Here is a 12,993-nt window from a genome sequence, read left to right as displayed (position 1 = left end):
CCCCTCAGACCGATCTTATAAAGTCTGGCTAAAAGACCCTCATGAGGGACAGTGTCGAAGGCCGCCGACAGGTCGAGCATCACTAGCATCGCCTTGCCGCCTGAGTCCAGCACCTCCTTAATAGCCTCCGAGACCTCCAAGAGCGCTGTCTCAGTGCTTAGATTCGCACGGAAGCCAGACTGAGTAGGGTGGAGTATGTCATGCGCTTCCAGGTACTCAGAGAGCACCCTATGCACGTGCTTTTCAAGGATCTTAGTAAAGGCCGGCAAGAGCGAAATTGGCCTATAGTTGGCCAGAACCTCCGTGTCCAAACCAGGCTTTTTAAGCAGAGGTAAAATCATTGCCTGCTTCCAGAGCTGGGGGACTACACCCTCACTAAGGGAGCAGTTCAGGAGAGGGTTGACAATGGGGTTGATAACTTCTGCCATTGTAGCCAAGAATTTAGCCGGGCAAGCATCACGCGGAGAGCCTGATTTGAGACCGGCCATCAGATCAAGTGATGCAGAGACAAGGAGTGGTGGAAAATCTGTCAGCATCGGATCCGCACTGAGAAGGAGCCCCGGGGCACCCTCCAATGGATCAAAAACAGCAGACCCTAGCACGAGAAAGGAGTCCTGAATCTGCCTAATCTTGATAGTAAAGAAATCAGCAAGGGCACTCACCCAAGCCTCCGTAGGGGGTGCCATAGTCAAAGGAACACGTGGGGCTGTAAATTCCCTCACGACGGCAAACAACTCCCTACAAGAGTTGGAGGCACTCTCGATTTTCCTGGCGAAGTAGCCTCTCTTCTCGGAGAGGATATCTCGGTGATAGGCATTAACGGCTGCTCTGTAAACAAGCTTGGCCTCGGAATCGTACTGCGCACGCCACGCTCTTTCTGCCACCTTACACTGCCGTCGTGAGACCGCCAGTGCCTGGTGAACCAAGGAGCGGACACCCGTTTAACAGTATTACGGGGGGGCCTAACTGGGGCAAGATCATCCATCCTTTCCGACATCCACCGATGTACCAGCTCTGAATCCCTTTCTACGTCTCCTCATGCAATAATCATTGGTCAAAACTGAAAGTCACTTAGCACCTAGTTAAAATGTTCTGGAGACAGTGCCATACATTTAGTCAGATCAAGTTCTTTAACCGTGGATGTACAGTCCGTGATCTGCTGATTCCCACTCATGGTTACTATCCTTCTGGATCATTGTTGTCGGCTGGTTGCCTTTGTGGCCCGTCTGGTCCTGTACGCCTTTCTGGGGGATTTCTCCCTCCTTCATTGGGTACAATTTCTATTGCTGGTTCTCCACCCATCTATCCAGTCTGACGCTGACTCTGGGTGTCAAAGAACCATATTTTGCCCTCCGCTTCCACCTTGAGTTTGGTGGGAAACAACATTGAACGGGGGTCTCAACCTCTGTACATTCACGGTATAGTCGAAAAAGTCACAACGCTATTTTTTAATCTGACCTGTAGAGCTATGTAGGACTACATCTCGATCTCTACAATTGAAGTTCTGGGATGAGTCCCTCCGCCCATCTGGTACTCCAATTATTTTAATGTAATTTCGGCGTGACCTGCCTTCATAGTCATCCAGCTTACTTTCTAGTGTCTTGCTTACCTCCGGCAGTTATTTGATCTATTGTTGCATTGTTTTGAAATCTTGGCTGAGATCAGTTGTAACGGCTTCCATTGTTTTGACCCGGTCATTCTTTTTTTGGCGATCTGCCCGGATAAGCGTGACTTCGGTCATTATTGAATCCATTCTGTTCTCAAGAGCACTCCAGTATTGGCTTCCATAATGTCTTTCCGTGAGGGGTACTCTGTCTCTTGTTTCGGTCTCATCTTTGCCTCTGCCCCAGACAGTCTGTCCAAGTTCGATTTTTTGTACGTGGCGTAGCAATCAAATTTTGTTTGGTGAGTATTTTTGGCGCCTCTATTTACAGACATTATTGAATGCAACCCCGGAGAAGAGGTGCGAGAGAGGAGGGCCTTGTCTTCCTATATGGTGCTTCGAACCCCCAGGCTACTGCTCGCTGCCTGCCTGTGGAGCTCAATCACTGCGTGCCCGACACGGCCTTTCGGGGTTCACCCAGGGGATTGTGGTAAATAAAATATTACCCTGGCATAATTTCTAGGCATTAATAATTAGCATGTATCAAATGAGAGGCAGAGAGTCTGTGGTGTCCAAGTTAAAAGGGCTTTATTCCAATAACTCGAGTTACGGGAGAATCTGTTCCATCTCCACTGAGGATCAGGAAGGGTTTTCTAACATTATTTACAGAGAACAACACATATATACATTTTTCCTTGTACATAGGGAGGAGCGCTTCAGGCAGAGCAAGAAAGAAAATGAGATAAGAGCATGTAGGCGTGCATGAGGGTGTACACTTGATGAGTCATAGGTAGGTGATAGGTAGGTGTCATAGGTGGGTGGTACACAGAGGAGGAGTTACATGGCAGGCTGGAACTTTGCCCTACTTGTGCACGCAATTTGAGCATGACGTGCAATTGACGTGTAACTGGGAGGAGAGCTGACTTTCAGTCTAGTAGAGAGATCTTTAGTGTCAAGGCGACCAGCACGTCTGGTACTAACTGATATCTTAAGTCAGGGGATGTATTATCTGAAGCAAAGGTTGCTCATCACTAAGAATCAGAAAAAGCATATATTTATTCGTTCATTACATGGGGGCTGTGAGCTTTTTACAAATGCAAGCACTGTGATTTACTTTAATGGAGACAGAGAGGCTAGGCCCTATCTTCCGCGGAAGGGTTCTGTTTACCTTTTTCACCGGGCATGCAGATAACTGTTAAGCAAAATATACTGTCTTGGCAACCCTTGCTGGGCTTCTTTCGGCTGAGCTAGAAGCATGCAAGGTCAGAGATACGTAACTGCAGCTTTCAGTGTGTCAGGAGTCATGAAAACCCTGATCCAGAAAGTGGCTCAGACTGAACCACAAAAAGGGTTCATTACGATATTTATTTAAAAGTGCACAATGCAAATACATGGGCCTTCATGTTAGCTTAACGTTTGGGAAACTTGATGACAGGCACCTTAATGCAGGACGTGATTGCAGAGGCCTTGTGATTCAGGCCACTAAGAGAAATATGCATGGGTGACATGCACATACATGTAACATAGGGTATAAGTAGGGGGCATCTTGGTCAGGCAAAATTTCATTTTCCTCATTCCCTCCTTGTCCCCTACATTACCCTTCAGGATACATCTATATTCATGAGACCGTATAGTTGATCATACAGCATCATTTGTTCGTCCTTAACCCTTTGTATACTTGGATGTGGAACACATGCAGTTGCACACAGGCCGCAAATGGCCGGGCCACACTGCAGACAGAGACAGCAACCAAATATCATAAGTAGGATCACTCCTAGTAAGGACAACACTTTCCATCCCCAAGCAGATATCATACCCCAGAGCCAACTGGACCAAGTCCATGTGCCTGGGTCTTGATGTATGTCATGAGCAATCTTGTGAAGCCTTGTTATCGCTGCATACATAGATGGCGCGTTATTTGGGATGAAAATGCAACAACTAGATCGGATCACTCTACAAGCTCCGCCCCTATCCGCCAAGATGACGTCTAAAACGAGGCGATTTTGAAGAACGACAAGTCTAATAGCAGACTGTTCCTGGGTCAAGTTCGCCAGGGCAGACGCAGTTATATTTACAACTGTTTCAAGAGTCCTTGTTAACTTGCGTATCAGTTTACTGTTTTGGACGGGACCTATGAAAAAAAAGAATCCTTTGTTGAAATCTGTATATTGCTCCCAAGCTGTTTCAGTCTGATCAATCCCTGAGGCATCTGTCTCTCTCCTTACTCTAACATGTTCTAGTCGTGAATCTCTATGATAATGGGATGGGGCCAAGAATACAGGTGGCAATAAGAATGCTATATAACATGTCCCACCCCAGTCTAAGGGCAGATGTACATAGGCTGTCTGACCGCAAATGAAATAGGTATGGCGTGATGTTTTGAAAGAAGAAAGTCCTTTATCATTAAACTCTACTACAACTTTACACTCGCTGTGTCCCATATATACTGAGCCTTTCTTACTAACACATAAATCACCTTTTGCTGGTAGAACTGAAATAAACGGTGGACCTGTATTTTGCTTGGGCTGAACATTTAACATTATAAAGTTAACGGATGCATTTCCTTGCTCATACTCTTCATTTTCTAGATCAGTGCCTTTCCTTTGGGGAAACCCTTTTTCGTCTGGGAAACATGCCTTATTCATTACTTTATTCAAGTTTCCATATATCCAGCCACCTGGATAAGCTATGTACTTTCTATCTATTGAAGTCTTTAAAGCAAACCATGCTCCACATGACCCATTGTGTGAGAACGGTAAAGGATAGAATGGCAGAACTCCCTTCGTTTTCTGATAAGGGGGCAGTTGGCCACATACCCAGCAATCAGTTGCATTGCTGGTCTGGTGAGAATGGTGTAACATTCGAATAAAGGTATTGTTACGCAATGCAAGTCGATATGACAGTTCATGAGGTGGCAATTCACTAAATGTATGCTCTATGGTGCTGTTACTGGAAGAGTGTATATGTGAGGAAATAGGAAAGAAAACATGTAGCAATAAACTGACACAGATTATAACAATGCACAGAATAAAAAGAATGATCAAAGTAACTATACATCTACTGCGTAATAACTTGCAGTATTTGGCTTTCTTTTCGCTCTTTTTACTATTTTCATATGTGATCTTATACATGTCAGAAATCTAGTCTAACCGATTCACCACCGGGTGGGCTTAAACAATTAAACTACGTCTGACTTACTAGATCTTAACTTAGACCTATACTCCTGCTGTGGAGTCTTTTCTAGCAAAGGCGGCGCAAAGTCTGTATTGTCCTTAATTTTTTTCAAAAGTTCCAGATTGTCCAAAGTATCTTTTGCAGTGATGAAAGTGAATCCAGCCTTTACGTCCTTCCACTTTTACGGCGGACCTCGTGGTTAGTAGCACCAACTTCGGCGTCTTCCAACGTGGCTCAAGGGGGCTTGATCGATCAAAATTCCGGACAAGAATAAAATCGCCTGGTGATATGGCGTGCTCCTTGACCTGGGTGTTGTCAGGGAAGGCGGCAGCAACCTGTGAACGACAAGAGAGTAGTGCAGACATCAAGGAAGCCAGGTAATCTGTCAGCATGTTACTGTCAACATCAGTTATTCTTTTAGGCATAGGCGAACCCCACATATTTGGTGGTCTACCGAAAACTACTTCATACGGAGATAGGCCTGTTCTGGAATGGGCTACCATACGCATGTAAAAGAGGGCAACCGGCAAGGCTACCATCCAATCCACGCCTTTTTCTGCACAGACCTTTGCGAATTTTGTCTTAATTGTCTGATTATGTCTTTCTACAAGGCCTGCTGCTTCAGGGTGTCTTACACAATGGAATTTCCAAGTATATCCTAACAGAAGAGACACTGGTTTCATTAATTCAGAGGAGAATGGCTGACCGTTATCAGAATAGACGACCCGAGGCAATCCATACCTGGGGAAGTACTCGCGCACTAATTGCCTGGCTGTTGTTACAGCAGTATAATCTGGAACTGGATATGCTTCTGTCCATCTAGACAGTGCACATACAACTACTAAGACGTACTTGTAACCTCTACATCTGTCCATTTGGATATAATCCATCTGGAGAACCTCAAAAGGGTGGTCAGCAGGATGAAATCCGCCTTGTTCCACCGGAATGCCTTTGCCTGGATTGAACTGGCAACATATCATACATGTTCGTACTTTCTGTTTCGCTGCTGCACGCAGGTGCTTGTTAAACCAGATGTTCTGTAAGCTGTCTAACTTTGCCTTCTCTCCCAAGTGCGCTGGACTATGTGCTGTGTTTATGATTACTTGTACCATAGAGTCTGGTAGAAACCATGAGCCTTTTCCCTTAGTCATCCAACCTTGTTCAGTCTGGACCCCTCCTTGTTCAGTCCATTTCTTTATCTCATCTGCAGTGGCATGTGTCTGTATGTCGAGTACATCTTGAGTGGGATCCCTGACTGTCATACATGTTGTCAGTAATGGTACCTCTGTCCTTGTCGTGTCTGTTGGTGTCTGGGCTGTAAGTTTAGCTGTTCGGTCTGCCAGGTCATTACCCTGGGAAATGGTGTCTGTAACTTTGGTGTGAGCTTTACATTTCAGGATAGAAATGGCTGTAGGTAAATGTATGGCTTCTAACAGGGCTTGAATAAGCTGGCCGTGCTGAATCTTGGTCCCATGGGAGGTCAAGAAACCTCTCTCCCTCCATAAGACCCCGAAATCATGAACAACGCCAAAAGCATATTGTGAATCAGTATAAATGTTTACTTTCAAGTGCTTGGCTCTTATGCAGGCTTGTGTCAGAGCGATGAGCTCTGCTGCTTGTGCTGACAGTGTGTCTATTTTCTGTGTCTCTATGACTTCTGTAGCAGTGGTCACAGCATATGCTGCTACTAACTCTCCTGCACTCGTTCTCATGCATGATCCATCTACATAGAGCGTTAAGTCTGGGTCTGAAAGTGCAATATCTGTCAGGTCTTGTCTTGGTTTCGGCACTATATTCATTATTTCCACACAGTCATGTGGTGGTGCATTTACTGTACTTGAGGGCAAAAGTGTTGCAGGATTCAGAATATTACAACGTCTGATCTCTATGTGTGGTTGAAATAATGTCAGTTCATATCCTGTCAGTCTCGCTACAGTCAAGGGTTTGTGTCTGTGTCCTGTTTAAGAGAACCTCCACTGCATGTGGAACCTGTACTGTCAGAGGGTGTCCTAGCACTATCGAGTCACTTTGTCTTATGGCTAGGGCTGTTGCTGCAACTGATTTCAGGCACGCAGGCAGAGCCTGGGCCACTGGATCTAGTGTACTAGAACAATAAGCACAAGGCTTGTGTTTTCCTGCTTGATCTTGTGTGAGGACAGATAACGCTGTTCCATCTCGTTCAGTTACGAAAAGCATAAAAGGTTTACTGTAACTTGGAGTCGCTAAAACTGGCGCTTGACATAATGCTCTTTTTAATTCCTCAAATGCCAAGGTGTGTTCTTGTGTCCAAGGGAGTACAGACGAAGTGGCTGCCTCCTGTGTAGTTAACTGTATGAGTGGTTTGGCTAGATATGCATACTGGGGAATCCATTGCCTACAGTAAGAAGTGAGGCCAATAAAAGCACGTACCTCCTTCTGTGTCTTGGGCTGTGAAAGGTTAGCAATGAGCTGTATACGTTCTTGTGTTAGCTGTCTACCCTCCTTGGAAAGCAAGTGTCCAAGATACACCACTTGCTTTTCACAGAATTGCAACTTCGAAGGGGACACTTCGTGCCCCTTGTCAGCCAGAAAATGTAAAACTGTCAGTGATGCATTTTCGCATTCTTTTCCTGAACGTGCTGTAATCAGGATGTCATCTACGTACTGAAGTAGCGCAGTGTTGGCAGGCATGTGAACACTGTCTAGCTGTCTTTTCAGTGCCTGACTGTAAATACTAGGGCTTTCTGTAAAGCCTTGTGGAGCTCTTGTAAATACAAAGCTACGACCTTTTAATGAAAATCCGAACAGGTACTGGCTATCCGGGTGAATGGGAACACTAAAGAAAGCGTTTTTCAAGTCGATGACAGTAAAGAAAGTAGCCTCAGAATCAATAGCAGTCAGTAATGAAGAAATGTCTGGCACCACTGGATATTGTGGTACTACACATTTGTTCAATTCTCGTAGGTCAATAATTAGTCGGTACACTGGCAGTACACTAGGGTCAGATCGTTTAAGGATAGGAATGACACGCGAGTTACATACATTCGAGTCAGTCTCTACCACTACTCCTCGTGCAATAAGTTCGTCAACTAATTTCAATAAGGCTGTTTCGGCGTCAGGTGGTAACTTGTATTGTCTAATACGTGGCAGTACTACTCCTGCTTTGAGTGTGACATGGTGTGGCGTTATGTCCATGTAACCTACGTCAGTCGGTCCTTGTGCCCATAGAGTCTGTGGCACATTCTTGAGTCTGTGGTCAAAATCAGTCAGTACATAATGTCCCTTAAAATCACGTAAGAACAGGCGTACTCCTTCTGGAGAGCAGCAGATAACTGCTCCTAGGTCTTTTAATGTCTTCATACCAAGTAAGTTTTCTGGACATGACTTAGTAAGCAGCAAGTCAGTGGTACGTGACAGTGGACCAACCCCTAGGGAAACTGGTTTAGATACTTCATTAACAATAGGCTTTCCTGAAAATCCCAGGGATACATTCTGTGAGCCCGAGAGAGGTGCCCCTGGAACCTCGTCATGGCTGATGGTAGTTCTGCTCGCCCCTGTGTCAATCAGAAACTTTCGGTCCTGACCTAATACACGACTATGTACATAAGGACCCTCTTGATCTACAGGTACCTCAATAAGGGGCAAGCCAACTTCCCTCTCGAGGCTGTTTCATGAGAACTGTTGATATTCTGGATAGTCTGACTGTGTGTACTGATACATTTGTGGTGTGGCATTAACAGGCGGTGGTGGAGGATAATTCGCTACTGTCTGTTGCGTGTTCTGTGGCGTGTTATTCTGTCTGGGAGTGTACTGTCGTTCTTTTGTCTTGCCTGTAGCTATATTGTGTTTCAGAATAGTGCAGTCCTTTACAAAGTGACCTGGTTGTTTGCAGTAATTACAGTTCCCTTTGACAGGTGTCGTGTTATGTTTGTTTGAATTTGCCGGTACCGTTTGGGCAACCAGCACTTTCATTTTTGTCTCTTTCATGCGTCTCTTTTCATGATCCTGCTCTTCTCTAATCCTGTTCTGGTGATACTGTAACATCTGTAACATTTGTGAAGGGCTGTTTGCTTGCCAAGTACTCTCAACCTTCAGTACTCTATTCTTGATCTGGGGTAAGGAATTCTCAACTAATTTGCTCACAAAAAGATGTGGAAATGACTCGCTACCTGGCTTAAGGCCACTATTAATAGTAAAGCATTTCTCAAATCTAGAATAGAAATCACTTGTGTCCTCGTCTTGCTTTTGTTTACATGCTGAAATAGCATCCCAGTCTTCCTTTTTAGTGATCAATAATCTCGGCAAAACTTGTATCAGGAATTCAGGTAGTTCTCTAGCTCTTTCCCCAAGACCAACTCCAGGGAGCCTGCCTTTTTCTTCTGTTTCCAATGCATCCCAACTTAACTTTTTCTCGCCTACTTCCCAGTCTTTTTCCTTAAGCTTTTCATAAATCCCTGCAGGTAACAGTACTTTTAATAACTTCAGAATGTCAGCGTACGTATAATCTCCTATGCGGAGGATGTCTTTTAATTCTCGGTGAAACCCCCCTGGGTCTTTATCATGACAAGGCAACATCTTTTTCATTTCCAGAATCTCTAATTTCGTTAAGGGGGTGTAAACATATACCCGTTGTAACTCATTGGCTGCATTCTTGACGGGATGAACATCTCGTAGGGGGTTCTGTCTGTCTATGTGTATGTTATGTCTACCGTGGTGTGAGACTGGAGGCATGCATGTAGTCAGAGAATCTATGTACTTATGTCGTTGATCCAGAATAACATTAATTAATTCGGTACCTAAACCTGTCCATCTGTCTAGTAAAATGTCGTCTAGTAATTTATGCAAGTGACCAGGATCAGAATATTGACTCTCATACAACGTTATCAAGTGTTGGACCATGTAAATACCAGCCAAACGCTGTTCGTTCGGTGGAAGGCTTAAGAAAGTCTGAGCCACTATATCACTGCTGTATATATTGGAATTGGACACCCACTGGGTGGCTGACCGGGCCAACTCTATTTCGTGTTGTGTGGGAGGTCGCTCGCTCCCTATCCATTGTTTCAGTGCTTTTTCAGTAGCCTGGAATAGAGCTTCAAGGGAATACCTTTCTTTTATAGCTGGCCCTTGTTTACGGTAATCAAGGCATTTGGGTCTGTCAAACTGTCGCGCTTTTCCTACATAATTAATCTTGCCTTTCGGATCCTGACGATCCTCTACCTCTTCCGCTGATGACTCGCCCTTCTCGTCAGACTCTTTTCTGTGTCTTTCTATTATTTCCTTTCGTATTTTCTTGTACATGGCATCTATCTGTCCCTGTTTATCATGTCTACCGGCATCTATGTGCTCGCTCCATTCTATCAAACCTTGTTTTACATCTCCGTCTCCTTCGTCTTGTTCCCTGATCAGGCAGTTAATAATAAAACGTAGGATATGGTTCTTAACCCCTACCTTTCTTTGTGCCATGGCTTGTGCTATACTATCTGGTCCCTCCCCCGTTCTAATGAAACGGTACATTTTATCTAGGTGTTCTTTCATGTCTGGTAATGTCTCTAGATATGCAACGGCTTGTCTTAGCCTACGTGAAATCACGACCATTGAACCTTTTCCTGGTTCTGGATCATATACACAAAATGGAATGGCTACATCTACAGTAGGCACCCCTCCCACTGCCCCGTGACCTACATCATCTTTTACTAGCTGCTGCTGAAGTTGCTAGAGCTGATCTGCTGGTGGGGGTGGAGGGAAACCTGCATTAACGTAGTCCGGAAGGGAATCGTCTAGATACGAGGAAATGAACGCCTCTGATGCTGTCGGCTTTACTCTACGTTCTCTATATGGTACAGGTGGTGGCGTTCGCGACCTACTGGGTCTCTCTGAGGTGGTCACTCTAGCTAGTTCTTCAGCCAGGACGGGATAAACACCAGCAATGACGGCATTTCTTTCTCTATCAGTCTGTTCTGTTTTCACCCGTTCCCCCTCCTCCCGTAGTTCTTTTTCTTTGGCTTTTTCCCCTGCTTGTCTAGTTCTATCTGCTTTATTCAATTCTTTCTCTATTCTCCTATGTGACTCTTTGCGCCACAATTCAATGGCATCTTTCTGAGAGGGTCTTGACTTCTTTTTCCATAGCGCTTCCTCTACTCTCATAATGCATTCTGAATCCCATGTTCCTGAGATAGGCCATCTATACTTTTCCTCCAGGTCCTTTGTATAGTCTACCCATAAATCTAAAAACAAGATGGCGTCTAATCCATGCTTATTATACATATAATGACCAGGTGTGTCTCTAGGCGGGATGTTAACTGACTCTTCTAGTATACCTTTTCTGGTCCCTATCTGACGTAACTTCGAAAACAGTGGCATGTTTGAAACCAATAGTCACAAAAATAGACTGAAACAATCAACAATCATTCACACACAAACAAATATTAAACACTAAAACAGTTACAACCTAAACTGATACAGAGAGCTAAACATGTACTTGAAAAACTTTATGCACTGAAATACAGTACAGCCATACCGGTCTCAGAAATGAGACACGTCTTTACCGTGCCCACGTTTTACCGTGGACCCGTCTTGACCGTGTTCGTGTGAACGAACCCGTCTTTACCGTTTTCACGAATAACGTGAACCCGTCTTTACCGTGCCCACGTGTTACCGTGGACCCGTCTTTACCGTGCCCACGTGTTACCGTGGACCCGTCTTTACCGTGCCCACGTGTTACCGTGGACCCGTCTTGAACTTTATGCGTTCCCCTTAGTGGTACTCACCGGGAAGCAGGACTTGAAACTTGAAGGCCTCGGAAACTCGATACTACGCTTGCGCCTTGGAACAGGTGGGCCTCGGAAACCTCGGACCTTGCTCTCTCACGGATGGGCTCTGGTTGGGATGATCCGCAATCCTCACCGCCTCGTGTGGACGCCTGGTCGCAGTCCGTCTCCTCCGTGGGCCTGAGGGAGTAGCGGGAAATCCCGATGGCGTGTACACTTTAAAGTCCGTCACGGCTGTAGAAGGGGGCAAAGGCTGGACCTTCGTCGCCGGCGCGTGGGGAAAGGGATAGTCCCTGTATTCGGGCGCCAAATTAATGTGGTAAATAAAATATTACCCTGGCATAATTTCTAGGCATTAACAATTAGCATGTATCAAATGAGAGGCAGAGAGTCCGTGGTGTCCAAGTTAAAAGGGCTTTATTCCAATAACTCGAGTTAAGGGAGAATCTGTTCCATCTCCACTGAGGATCAGGAAGGGTCTTCTAACATTATTTACAGAGAACAACACATATATACATTTTTCCTTGTACATAGGGAGGAGCGCTTCAGGCAGAGCAAGAAAGAAAATGAGATAAGAGCATGTAGGCGTGCATGAGGGTGTACACTTGATGAGTCATAGGTAGGTGATAGGTAGGTGTCATAGGTGGATGGTAAACAGAGGAGGAGTTACATGGCAGGCTGGAACTTTGCCCTACTTGTGCACGCAATTTGAGCATGACGTGCAATTGACGTGTAACTGGGAGAAGAGCTGACTTTCAGTCTAGTAGAGAGATCTTTAGTGTCAAGGCGACCAGCACGTCTGGTACTAACTGATATCTTAAGTCAGGGGATGTATTATCTGAAGCAAAGGTTGCTCATCACTAAGAATCAGAAAAAGCATATATTTCTTCGTTCATTACATGGGGGCTGTGAGCTTTTTACAAATGCAAGCACTGTGATTTACTTTAATGGAGACAGAGAGGCTAGGCCCTATCTTCCGCGGACGGGTTCTGTTTACCTTTTTCACCGGGCATGCAGATAACTGTTAAGCAAAATATACTGTCTTGGCAACCCTTGCTGGGCTTCTTTCGGCTGAGCTAGAAGCATGCGAGGTCAGAGATACGTAACTGCAGCTTTCAGTGTGTCAGGAGTCATGAAAACCCTGATCCAGAAAGTGGCTCAGACTGAACCACAAAAAGGGTTCATTACGATATTTATTTAAAAGTGCACAATGCAAATACATGGGCCTTCATGTTAGCTTAACGTTTGGGAAACTTGATGACAGGCACCTTAATGCAGGAGGTGATTGCAGAGGCCTTGTGATTCAGGCCACTAAGAAAAATATGCATGGGTGACATGCACATACATGTAACATAGGGTATAAGTAGGGGGCATCTTGGTCAGGCAAAATTTCATTTTCCTCAGGATGGGAGTGCCCCTGTCATTGTGAAACTTCGGTATGTTTCTGCCCGTCCTCAGACAACTACTCGC

Source organism: Lissotriton helveticus, chromosome 4_1 (assembly GCF_964261635.1).
Source record: "Lissotriton helveticus chromosome 4_1, aLisHel1.1, whole genome shotgun sequence".
Lineage (NCBI taxonomy): Eukaryota > Metazoa > Chordata > Amphibia > Caudata > Salamandridae > Lissotriton > Lissotriton helveticus.
Note: the sequence above shows the minus strand (reverse complement) of the source record.